The sequence below is a fragment of the Triticum aestivum genome, chromosome 3D (assembly GCF_018294505.1).
Source record: "Triticum aestivum cultivar Chinese Spring chromosome 3D, IWGSC CS RefSeq v2.1, whole genome shotgun sequence".
NCBI classification, from domain to species: domain Eukaryota; kingdom Viridiplantae; phylum Streptophyta; class Magnoliopsida; order Poales; family Poaceae; genus Triticum; species Triticum aestivum.
The window spans coordinates 454050226-454062084 of record NC_057802.1 but is presented as its reverse complement, the minus strand read 5'-3'; the positions used below and the strand labels follow the sequence as shown (position 1 = coordinate 454062084).

Here is an 11859-nt window from a genome sequence, read left to right as displayed (position 1 = left end):
TTCTACGGCTCAGTTTGCTGACATTTTCACCAAGGCACTGCCTACTAAGCCGTTTCAAGATATCTGTTTCAGTCTCAACGTCGTCGAGCCTGCCGTTGATACTGCGGGGGGATGTTAGAGTAGTCATTATGGTATACGACTTCTAGTCCAAGTCAGTTTTGTACCCCTACCCCAAGTCGGTTTGTACCCTCTTATATACTCTTGTATGCCGCACGAAATCATCAATAAGCAACAGTTTTATTCAGCTTTCACAAATGATTTTCTTGCACTTGCTGTAAATGGTCAAAGGTGGATGGTAATAACACATGTGTAGCACTTAGCAACTAATTACAACTCAACCGAGATTCAGTATGGCAATATGTTGATTTCATATGGATGGTGTGCAAGAGGATGATCCTGAAAAGCAGCATGTTAAAACAAACAAAGAAGACGTGAACCCGTCGAGCTCTTTGACAACTATGGAAATCTGATAAATTGCCACTGACGCCACTCCAGCCCCCTATTTTACTTTACCAACTTTCAGTCGCGTGCATGCTCACGGTTACAGTCATCTAGTGCTGGCAATGGCACATGTACTTAGGTGGACTGTAATAAAATTGTGTTGACATTTACCACTGCACAAAAATGGCCGCGCGAAGGAGCCATGCGTACAAGCTAAATCATTTTTTAATCAGCCTAGGTTACAAATGTCGACGCTAGTACAGTTGATCCCTGCTATCGGTACAGGAATTTCAATCAGCAACTAGAACATGATGAAATGAATGAAGGAACAGAATGCAGCGTCCCACCGAGATCATCCACCACGATGTAAGGTCAATCTATTCCATGCATAATACTCCCTCCGTTCCTAAATACTCCCCCCGTCCCAAAATTCTTAAATTTTGGACGGAGAGAGTACAAGTCTTTTAAGAGATTCCAATATGAACTACATACGAAGCAAAATGAGTGAATCTATATTTATGTCTATATACATCCGTATATAATTTATATTGAAATATCTAAAGAGACTTATATTTAGGAGCGGAGGGAGTAAATAACAACTTTCCACTATAAACCCTCAATACTAGCATGAACAGATGCCCAGATCGTTGACTTAGTCAGCGATTCGAAGTTAAGAGGGGTGGTTAGCTTTCGGGCTCGCCAGCGCCTGCGAAGATTCCGGTAGTTCGGGGCTCGTCGGTCGGCGGCGCTTAGCTCTCCCACATGACCTGGTCGCACCCGGAGCACCTCCTGCCCTCGGGCTGCACAAACAGATCAATTAGGCAAGAGGGTGGATTGAGAAGATGGAAACAAGAACGTGGAGGCTAGGTGCCTGCGCGACGTGGACGGGCTGGTTGAGCTCGCCGGGGCGGATGTCCTCGGCGGGTGTGTCCTGGTCCCGGTTGCATGCGGCGGCGGCGACGGGCCCGAGCCTTGCTCGTGTCGTCCAAGGGCTAGGTCGATCGGGTCGGGCTGGGTCGACCGGGTCTCAGCCAGCAGTACCATTTTACCTGACCAGACCTGACCCTGACCGGGACCCCGACTTGACTTGCACGGCTACACCGACTCAAGCGACCGCACCGGATAAAAGAGGGAGGGAAGGCTGTCGCGTCATTCCAACGCTTGCTGCAACATTTTCGGGATTGGAAAACATCCTCGTCGCCGGCGACCGACCTTGCGAAGCTCCCTCCCCCACCTCGCGCCTTCGCCGTACCCTGCTGACGGTGCGACCGCCGTCCCCGTCCGCTCCCCTCTCCACCCCCTAGCTTGCTCTGCAGTGTAGCTTAGCACAGCGACCCGGCCCCGTGCGTGATCCCTAGTAGCAGACGCGCGGGGAGTCCCCGTTGGTCTTTTGGACGCTCAATTTCGCGGTGAAGCGGGTTAATTGATTTCGCGGGGAAGCCGGGTAGCGTGGCAAGCAGGGTGAGACCCGTAGGCCGTAGCCTAGCAAGTGCGTTGGATTTTGGTGGGTGACGCCAGTAGTGGAGCAAGTCCGTTGGATTTACCGAATGCTTTGTTTATTCCCGAATTCTTCAACGCGCAGCTGCGCTATGCAGACGTCGCGAGCGCACGAACCCCAACCGTCCGATCCGTCTCGATACTCGTCGTTCACCTCCCACACCTTATCCATTCATCCAACCTCACACGCGCCGTCCCACCGGGCGACGCGCCCCTCCGCTGCGCTCCTCCTCCCATTGACGCGCGCCACGCCAAGCACACCCCCGGTCGCCTCCTCTTCTTGCCCACTCCCGGCGACGAGCGCCGCGCCCAGCATGCGCCCAGCCGTCCCCTCCTCCTGCTTCCTCCTGGTGATGCACGCGGCGCCCGGCAGGGCCTGCTCCCCCGGTCCCCTGCGCCGTTGGTCGCCAGCTCAATCTACCTCCCTCCGGCGTGGGCTTTCCCCGTAGGTTGTGTTGTGCGAGCTCTGCGCATTAGGTCGGCCATCTCTCTCTTGATTTCGCAAGGTCTACCATCTCCCTCTCTTGATTTCGTAGTTCAACTTGATTGTTGACCAAGCCAATTGCCCAGGACCACCAAAAACAGGAGCAGACGCCGCCGGCAGCAAGACACACACACACACAGCTGGCCTTCAAGGCGCCGCAGCTTGCAGTATGCTGCACCAAATTCAGCTGAGTGCCCGTAAGCATGCAGGTTTCTCTCCAATCCCCCAACCCCTTTGCTTCTCCATCTACTCATACTTGTTCTTGCTAATCTTCTCCGATCTGCTGCAGCATTTGCCCCCACCACCCCGTCCCCTTCGACCCAGACTTGGTGTTTCTGCCACCCGTAGTGACGGCTGTTTCTTCTATTGCTCCAACCAACCACGAGTTGCTCGCTTCATAGGAAACGTTACTCCTCATAATCCATCACTTCAAAATCCTAATTAGGCAACTTTCTCTTCATTTCAGTTGACACATAGTTTCTCTTTCATTCTGAACACTCCCCGTGCATCTCCTAATGAGCCTCTGTTTTTTAACATCCTAGTTGTTACTGTACAAAACTAATGCCTACTATCATGGAACTACTTGTGAATAGTTGCTCCAGTTTTTAACATGGTTGCCTAGAATTAAAGGCAAAGTTGCTTTAATTTTTATGGAATTGATAAGTGCTTCTTCTAGTTATCTTCATTCTACCATTTTTTTGTGTCATTCACGAACTGATTCTTACTGTCAGGGAGATGTTTGCAACTAGTTGCTCCTGTTTTTATCACGAGTTGCCTACAATTACAGTTAGAGTTGCTTCAGTTACAGTTAGAATTGTAGGCATTCTATCTGTATATTTTCAATGATCGATCTGTGACGTGCTCATTCGAATGGAAGCTATCTCTTGGCCAATCGGGCGATTAATTTGTGTGGCAGTATCGTCGAATGATTTTTTGGCCCTGCTATTCTTGGTTGCATATGTTAGTTAAGAATTTCCTTTGGATCCTGTACATAGCCACATGGTCTTCCATTTATTTTTGCCTGTAGTCGTCGTCTGGTTGATGAATATGTAGAACAACGTGTGATTTTGGAAAAATTATCACACAACAAAAACACACAGTAAAAGATACCATACTTGCCGTACATAGTCTGCATCCTTTGTTTATGCACAATACATGAAAGATGATATAGTTGCCTATAATTAATCATACGGTTGCCTAAAACCATGTATCTCATTGCCCAATCTCATGAACAGAAACATTACCAAGACCACGATTTGGCCAACATCTAATGGTTTTAGATACCTTTCAATTAAGTTTGTGTCATAGTGGTGTGTCAAGAATTTCTTCTCTTCGGGTGGGATCCCTTGGTATGATCATAAACACTTGCCGAATGATCATAGAGGGTGGCGGGGTGGAGTTGGTAATGGGGACATAACTAAAACCATGAAGTTTTTTATGAGATTAAGTTTATCTGTGAACCCCTAAAAAGCAAATATGTGTGTGTTCTTTATCCCTTTTTCGGGTGTCATGGTTGCGCACATTCAACTATACAGTTTCCTAGAACCATGTATCCAGTTGCCCAATCCTCATGAACAGAAACATTATCAAGACCATAATTTGGCTTATATGTAAAGGTTTTAGATACCTTTCAATTAAAATTGTGGCATAGAGATGCATCAAGAATTTCATCTCCTCAGGTTGGATCCCTTGGTATGATCATAAATACTAGGCGAATGATCATAGAGGGGGGGGCAGCGTGGAGCTGGTCATGGGGACATAACTAAAACCACGCAGTGTTTTTAGGGGATTAACTTTATTTGTAACCCCCTCCAAAACTGAACATGTGTATGTTCTTTATCCCTTTTCTAGGTGTCATAGTTTCCTACAATCAACCATAATGTTGCACAAAATCATGTATTCAGTTGCCCACAATCAACCATACAGTTGTCTAAAATCATGTATCCAGTTGCCCACAATCAACCATATAGTTGTCTAAAACCATGTATCCAGTTACCCAATCCTTATGAACAAAACAATTATCAAGACCATAATTTGGCTAATATGAAAAGGTTTTAGATACCTTTTCAAGTTTGTGCCATGGAGACGCGTCAAGAATTTATCTCCTCAGGGTGGGATCCCTTGGTATGATCGTAAATACTTGGCGAATGATCATAAAGGGGAAGCAGGGTGGAGTTGGTCATGGAACTAAAACCGCGAACTATTTTTAGAGGATTAAATTTATCTGTGAACCCTCCAAAAATGAATATTTGTATGTTCTTTTACCCCTTTTCAGTCATAGTTGCCCACAATCAATAATACAGTTGCCTAAAGCCAAGTATCTAGTTGCCCACAATCAATAAATAGTTTTCCTAAAACCATGTATCCAGTTGCCCAATCCTCATGAACAGAAACATCACCAAGACCATTATTTGGTAAATATCTAAAGGTTTTGCATACCTGTAATTATGTTTGGGTCATAGAGGTAGAGTCAAGATTTTAGAGGTGTAGCTAGTCAATTGGTGTCATGGTACCAACTTACAAGGATCATCCGCTGATAGGTAGTCATACTACGAAAAAAAATGAGTTGCTTTCCTGTAACACTAAAGTTGCCTCTATAGCACACAAAGTTGCTCGGAAAAAAAGTTTGTCGAAACCTACTCATATGGGATCTAGTTTTGAAGAACTCGTCGCGAGAAACCCAACGGTGAAAACGGATCTGAATTTCGACACCCGAATCAAAAGTTACAACTTTTTAAAGTTTTTGATCCCATAATAAATGCAGGTGGGATATATAACGTTGAGCACAGGGGACATGACGTTTTCCTTTTCTAGGTCTTCCTGCGGGATGCGTGGGTGCTCTTTCCTATTATGGGAGAGCGCTCGCTCCCCCGACTGGGCGCTTGGGCGCCGCCTAGTCGCGTCCTTGTTTATTTGTTCGAAAACTGCCGTTGTGGGTAGCGGATGTTTTGGTTATCTGCTTGATTGTTCAATCCTCGAAGTGACGCGAGCACGCATGAATCGGAAGGCTAGCATTATTTCATTTTCAAATCACGATGAGCTTTTCCGGACATTTTTTGTTGGTGGATATGTGACAATTTGTTGGTGGATCTGTGACAACCCTGTCCTGGCATCTGGGAGTATATGGTTTTTTTTGGGGGTAAAACTACATGCGGGGAACAGAGCACAGTTGCTTAAAATGTGAAGTCTCGGATCTTCTACTGCAAGCGCATAACCTTCATTTCTTCAAAAGAACAATTCCTAAAGTATCGGTAGCTGGTGGATAGGAATTGGACATTGTGCGTCTGACACTTGATGAAATCCCTACACTACTCTACTAGTATGTATTATAAAACATTTACATCACAATATCTGGTTATATATATCATTTAAGCACTGTTTTGTTACTTGAGTTAATGCTTACCATCTACACCTTAAATAGTGTTTGCAAGCAGGAAAGCAGTATTATAGTTATTCATGTTGTGCTGGATGCTGGTGACGATGCATATTCGCTGCCCGTGTGACTGATTTACCTGTAGAAGTAGTACTAAGTAGTACTGTTGACTGATACATATTCGCTGCTCCTTAACTGTTTGATTGATTTTCTAAACTTGTAAAAGCTTTATATATAAGTCTGTTAATTGACTATGTGTTGATTGATTTACATGAAGAAGTTATCGTGCCTTTTACCTGATGTGCGGTTGTACCTGTACCAAATGGAATTGATGCTCTTACAAGTTACAATCTGATGAACCTACGTTTTAAAAAAATGAACCTATGTTTGGTCATGGTTGCATATTTCCTACCCAGTACTATGTGATTGATTTTCTAAACCTATACAAGCTTTATTTATATCTGTGACTACTGGTTGATTTACATGAACATTATGTACGCCTTTACCTGATGAACCTGTACTGCTGCTTTACTGCTTACCTGTCCTGCTGCTTTAATGTAAATTGTTTCTCTTGTAATATGGTGGAACCTACATTTACTCTGTTTTTCTGAATAACTAGAGTGATGTTAATGAATTTAATTTTAATTACCGTAGTTATTGTCATTATGTCAAAAGTAAAGATCACCAAGATAAAGAGAATCAAATGTTCAATTAGCAATTTCCTTTTGTGGGTAGCGGATGTTTTGGTTATCTGTTTGATTGTTCAGTCCTGGAAGTGACGCGAGCACGCATGAATCGGAAGGCCAGCATTATTTTATTCTCAAATCAGGATGAGCTTTTCTTTGCACATTTGGCGCCCTATAATTTGTTGGTGGATATGTGACAATCCCGTACTGCCATCTGGGAGTATATGGTTTTTTGTCCGGGTAAAACTACATGCGAGAAACATAGCACAGTTGCTTAAAATGTGAAGGCTCGGATCTTCTACTGCAAGCGCATAACCTTCATTTCTTCAAAAGAATGATTCCTAATATATCGGTGGCTGGTGGACAGGAATTGGACATTGTGCATCTAACACTTGATGAAATCCCTACACTACTCTATGTATTATTAAACATTTACATCACATATCTAGTTACATGCATCATTTGTTACTTCAGTTAATGCTTACCATCTTGCGTGGCTGGCAATTCAAAATAGAATCTGGACGGCAGACTGGTTGGCTAGAAGGGGATGGCCAAACTGTGGCAATTGCCCGCTCTGTATGAGGGAACCGGAAATCGTGGAGCACCTTTTCTTCCGCTGTCGTTTCTCCCTCAGGCTTTGGGCATGGTGAGAGACTGGCTACATCTTGTGAGCTTGGATATGTCCCTCTGGGCTACTTACAGAAACATCAAGGATTGGTGGTATGACATGGTTTCCATCCAAAGGATCCATGGAAGGGCAATGGCTTCGCTCACTATGCTAGTATGTAAGACGATCTGGGACGAGAGGAATGCAAGGGTCTTTCGCAGCAAGTCGCCCCCCCCCCCAACTATTCTTCTTCGAACCATCAAGGGAGCGGCGGGGCTTTGGGCGACCGCGGGAGCAAAGATTTTGGGGCACATCCTACCGGGAGAGTAGTGTTTTTCCTGTTTTTGCTCTCCCCTTTGGGGGGCTTTTTTCTTTCTCTGAAAACATTGTCAGACTTCTTCCTCTCTTAATTAATGAAAAGGGGCAAAACATTTGCCCCATGTTTAAAAAAAAGTGTTTTGTGAGCAGGAAAGCAGTATTACGTTATCCATGTTGTGTTGGATGCTGGTGACTCATGCATATTCGCACCACCTGTGACTGGTTTACCTGTAGAAGCTTTATAGAACTGTTGACTGATACATATTTGCTGATCCTTAAACTGTGTGATTGATTTTCTAAACTTGTAAGTCTGTTAATTGACTATGTACTGATTGATTTTACCTGCAGAGTGCTGCTGCTTACTGTTTACCTGCACAGTGCTGCTGCTTCAGTGTACCTGTACCAACTGGAATTGTTGCTCTTACAATCTGATGAACCTATGTTTAGTCATGGTTGAATATTCTGTGTGATTGATTTTCTAAACCTATAGGACCTTTATTTATATCTGTGACTACTGGGTTTTTTCGATAACTTATCTGTGACTACTGGTTGATTTACATTTAGAACCTTATGTGCGCCTTTACCTGATGAAACTGTCCTGCTGCTTTACTGTTTACCTGTACTGCACTGCTTTAGTGCTTACATGTCCTGCTGTTTTAATGTAAATTGTTTCTCTTGTAATATGATGGAACCTACATTTACTCTGTTTTTTCTGAATAACTAGAGTGATGTTAATGAATTTAAATTTTAATTACTATAGTTATTGTCATTATGGAAACTTTGTTCATTCAAAAGTAAAGAGCACCAAGATAAATAGAATCAAATGTTCAATTAGCAATTTCCTTTTGCAAAAACATGCTCATGGATGCAACGGTCTGATATTGCTTTGTCTTTGCAGGCCATGGCCGTACCGTTTGGAGGAGGAGCAGTGGCTGCTGCAGCTGTCGTGGCTGGCGGGGGAGAACCTTGGTACTGCCCAAAGTGTCGCCATTACCTGAGAGGCAATAAAGCAGAGCATGAAAAGAAACATGAGTACGATAAAAAGAAGAAAGAAGAATTCGTCCGCAAGACTAAGGAGGAGAACATCAAGAAGAGTGGGAAAGCTGGTGGAAACAAGGGATGTAACAAGGGCTCCAACTATGGGAAGCTCAGCAAAATTTGCAAGTAAAGGTGAGAATTATGACTGACTAGCGTAAATGATATCAAAGTGATTTATCAAATTATGTGTTCAGAGACCAATGCTATGGAACCTAGGAAGGGAACTTGCATCAAAAATCATTTGTTTGTATCACAAAATATATTGCACAATCAGAGAAGTCATAACAAACTTGGATCAAACAGTTTTTTGGCTTTTCTTTTTTGTGCCACAAAGTTTACTTGCTAAATCGAGCTCTTCTCTGTTGCAGCTACATCAAAAAAGGCATGCCTAAGTTAGCAGAGCCACAAGCGGCTGAATATGGATAACAAGTTTCAGAGCTATGTTTTGATCAGTCGACAGTAATACCCCAATGTTATTGCTGTAATAGGCTAGTTTCGCTTTCTAGCAACTTAGCAACCGAAATTTTGATGTGCGTGCATAGATCTAGATACATGGAAACATATGCCGCGATCTAGATACATAGAGGTTTATGTTGGAAATCTGAGCAATTTACCGAATGATTTTATTAACAGAAATACTAGATAAAGCATGACCAGAATAGTAGTGATAAAACAAGCCATGCGATTTGACAAAGAGAAGGTAAACAGCATCTTCATATATGAACTGTAACTAAACATATCTAGAGCAGACAGTATAGCAAGTTGCATATATGAAATAGAGTCTAACATATCTAGGGCAAATACTAGAACAAGGAACTGTAGCAGGACCTCTAATAGAAAGGAGAAGAATACGTACGGGACAACAGCAGCAGAAGCGCTGGACTTGGGGTTGGTGTCCTCGCCTGCCATGTCGTCGAGGAGGTCGTGGACGTCGGGGAAGAAGTCGTCGTCGGGAAAGTAGTCATCGGTGACCGGATTGTCCGTGATGAAGCAGCCAGTAGTCGCGCTGAGCGCTCCCCAAAAACCTTATCACCCTTCTCTCGCACAGGACTCAAAAGGTGCAGTTTCGGAGGCCTACTGTCCCGACGTGCGGTGCACGCCGCAAGCCGGGATGAGGAAGACAGCAGCAGCTCAGAGATGGAACCGATGGTGAGGGAAGGAGTAGTTCTGGTGCGTCTTTCTGGGAGGAGCGACCTCCCTTTTATAGGCGCAAGAGAAGGATGCGAGAGGGCACCGACGGGAGGTGAAACGAAGAGACGGAGATGAAGCGAACAGCCAGCAGCCGAAGGGCTGCACCGTTCGCATTCGAACTCCACTTTCGCAAAAATCTTTTCAGCTTCCGTGTGACCTTTCGTATACCCGTAGTGCGTGGCAAAAATTTAGACATCGGCTCATTCCCACAACCAGCGGCGCGTCGTGACGAGGCGGGCGGCGGAGGAGGAGCGCGCGTGGATGTCCCTCTTGTTCGCATGCTCATACAAGTGGGGAAAGAACCTCCTTATAAAGAGGTCCAACTCCCTCTAAACTAGCAATGTGGGACTAAACTTTAGTTCCACCTCTTGCCTTGCACGAATGGGCTGCGTGGGCCTCTAGGATTTATTAAGAATTTCTGAAACTGCTATTGGGCTAGGCCCAAAATAGACAAAATTCCAGCAATCCCCCACCAGATCCCAGAGGCACACAAAAATTGCCTTTGGTTCCAAAACACTATTTTATATACCGGTACTGCAGTGGAGACTATTAAGTTGAACTTCCACCTAGAACTCTATGCTACACTAGTAAGCAACTTGAACAGTGGACTGGGCCTTGAACTGCAAGTTTTCTGCGAATCTAGCTTCACATAAAGCCTTGACCGATACGTGGCTACCGTGGGTCTTCCCCGCGGGTGGAGCTTATGCTTCATACTCCGTGACCTTTCATGAGTTTACTAGAGAGAACCCTACTCTCATAGATTGCGACGTTTGACAATCAGACTCATATAGGTGTGTTCTTCAAAAGATGTTCTGCAGGATAACATCTCTGCTTAAATGAGCCATTTAGAACACATTAAGATATACATCAACCTGCCATGCAGATTAGGAGAGTATTGCATCAAATGGAGTGCTATTGTGAATAGTAAGGATACTCTCCTCTCAGTTGACCAACAGCTTGTCTTCCACATCTAATTCACGGGATCTCTGATCACAAAGAATAGGTTACCACTGTGAACAACTCATGTTGTGGGTCTCATACCCATCTCCCTCGATGCATTATCTATCACATTACGTGATAGACCCTTAGTAAAAGGATCTGCCAGATTTTTAGACGTTTGGATATAATCTAATGCAATAACTCCGGAGTTTTTCATTTTCCTGACAGACTTTAACCTTCTCTAAACGTGTCTTGATGACTTCATGTTATCCTTTGAGCTGCCCACTTTCGTAATCACAGTTTGATTGTCGCAGTTCATAAGGATACCCGGTACAGGTTTCTTAACAACCGGCAAGTCATTCAAGAGCCGACGAAGCCAATCTTCTTCGACCGTAGCTGTATCTAGTGCTGTGAGTTCTGCTTCCATTGTTGACCTCGTTAAGATGGTCTGCTTGCAAGACTTCCAAGAAACAGCGCCACCTCCATGAGTGAATACATATCCGCTCGTGGCCTTTATCTCATCAGCATCTGAGATCCAGTTTGAGTCACTATACCCTTCAAGCACCTTTGGGTGCCCGGTGTAGTGAATTCCATAATTTGCAGTGCCTTTCAAATAACGCAAAACTCTCTCTAGAGCTTTTCAATGCACATCTCCTGGTTTTGCGACAAACCGACTCAGTTTGCTAACAGCAAAAGAGATGCCAGGTCTTGTAGCACTTGCTAAGTACATAAGCGAGCCAATAATCTGAGAATATTTCAATTGATCTCTAGCAATTCTTCGATTCTTTCGAAGTAACACACTTGCATCATAAGGTGTTGGAGAGGGCTTGCAGTCACTATAGCCAAAGCGACTCAAGATCTTTTCCACATAGTGAGATTGAAGCAATGTAATCCCACCATCATCGTCTCTCAACAACTTGATGTTCAGAATGACATCAGCCACTCCTAAATCCTTCATCTCAAAACAGCGAGTTAGGAAATTCTTGACCTCCTTAATAACATTCAGATTTGTTCCGAAAATCAGTATGTCATCAACATACAAGCAAAGGATAACTCCCTCGCCCCCACCATGGCGATAGTACACACATTTCTCAGCTTCGTTCACAACAAAGCCTGCAGCTGTTAAAGTTCTTTCAACTTCTCATGCCACTGTTTGGGTGCTTGCTTGAGTCCATACAAAGACTTCAGCAACTTGCACACTTTTCCTTCCTGACCATCTAGTACAAACCCATCTGGTTGTTCCATATAAATTTCCTCGTCCAACTCTCCATTTAGGAAAGCAGTC

The 11859-nt window shown here is 44.2% G+C and overlaps 1 long non-coding RNA gene across 1 annotated transcript; it reads left to right on the top strand.

The window, feature by feature from the left end:
- Positions 1 to 2033: 2033 nt before the first annotated feature.
- LOC123079599 (uncharacterized) lies at positions 2034 to 9094 on the top strand. The gene is made up of 3 exons (XR_006438053.1): positions 2034 to 2631; positions 2712 to 8576; positions 8813 to 9094. It is a non-coding gene; the product is annotated as an uncharacterized lncRNA (long non-coding RNA).
- The last annotated feature ends 2765 nt before the right edge of the window (positions 9095 to 11859 follow it).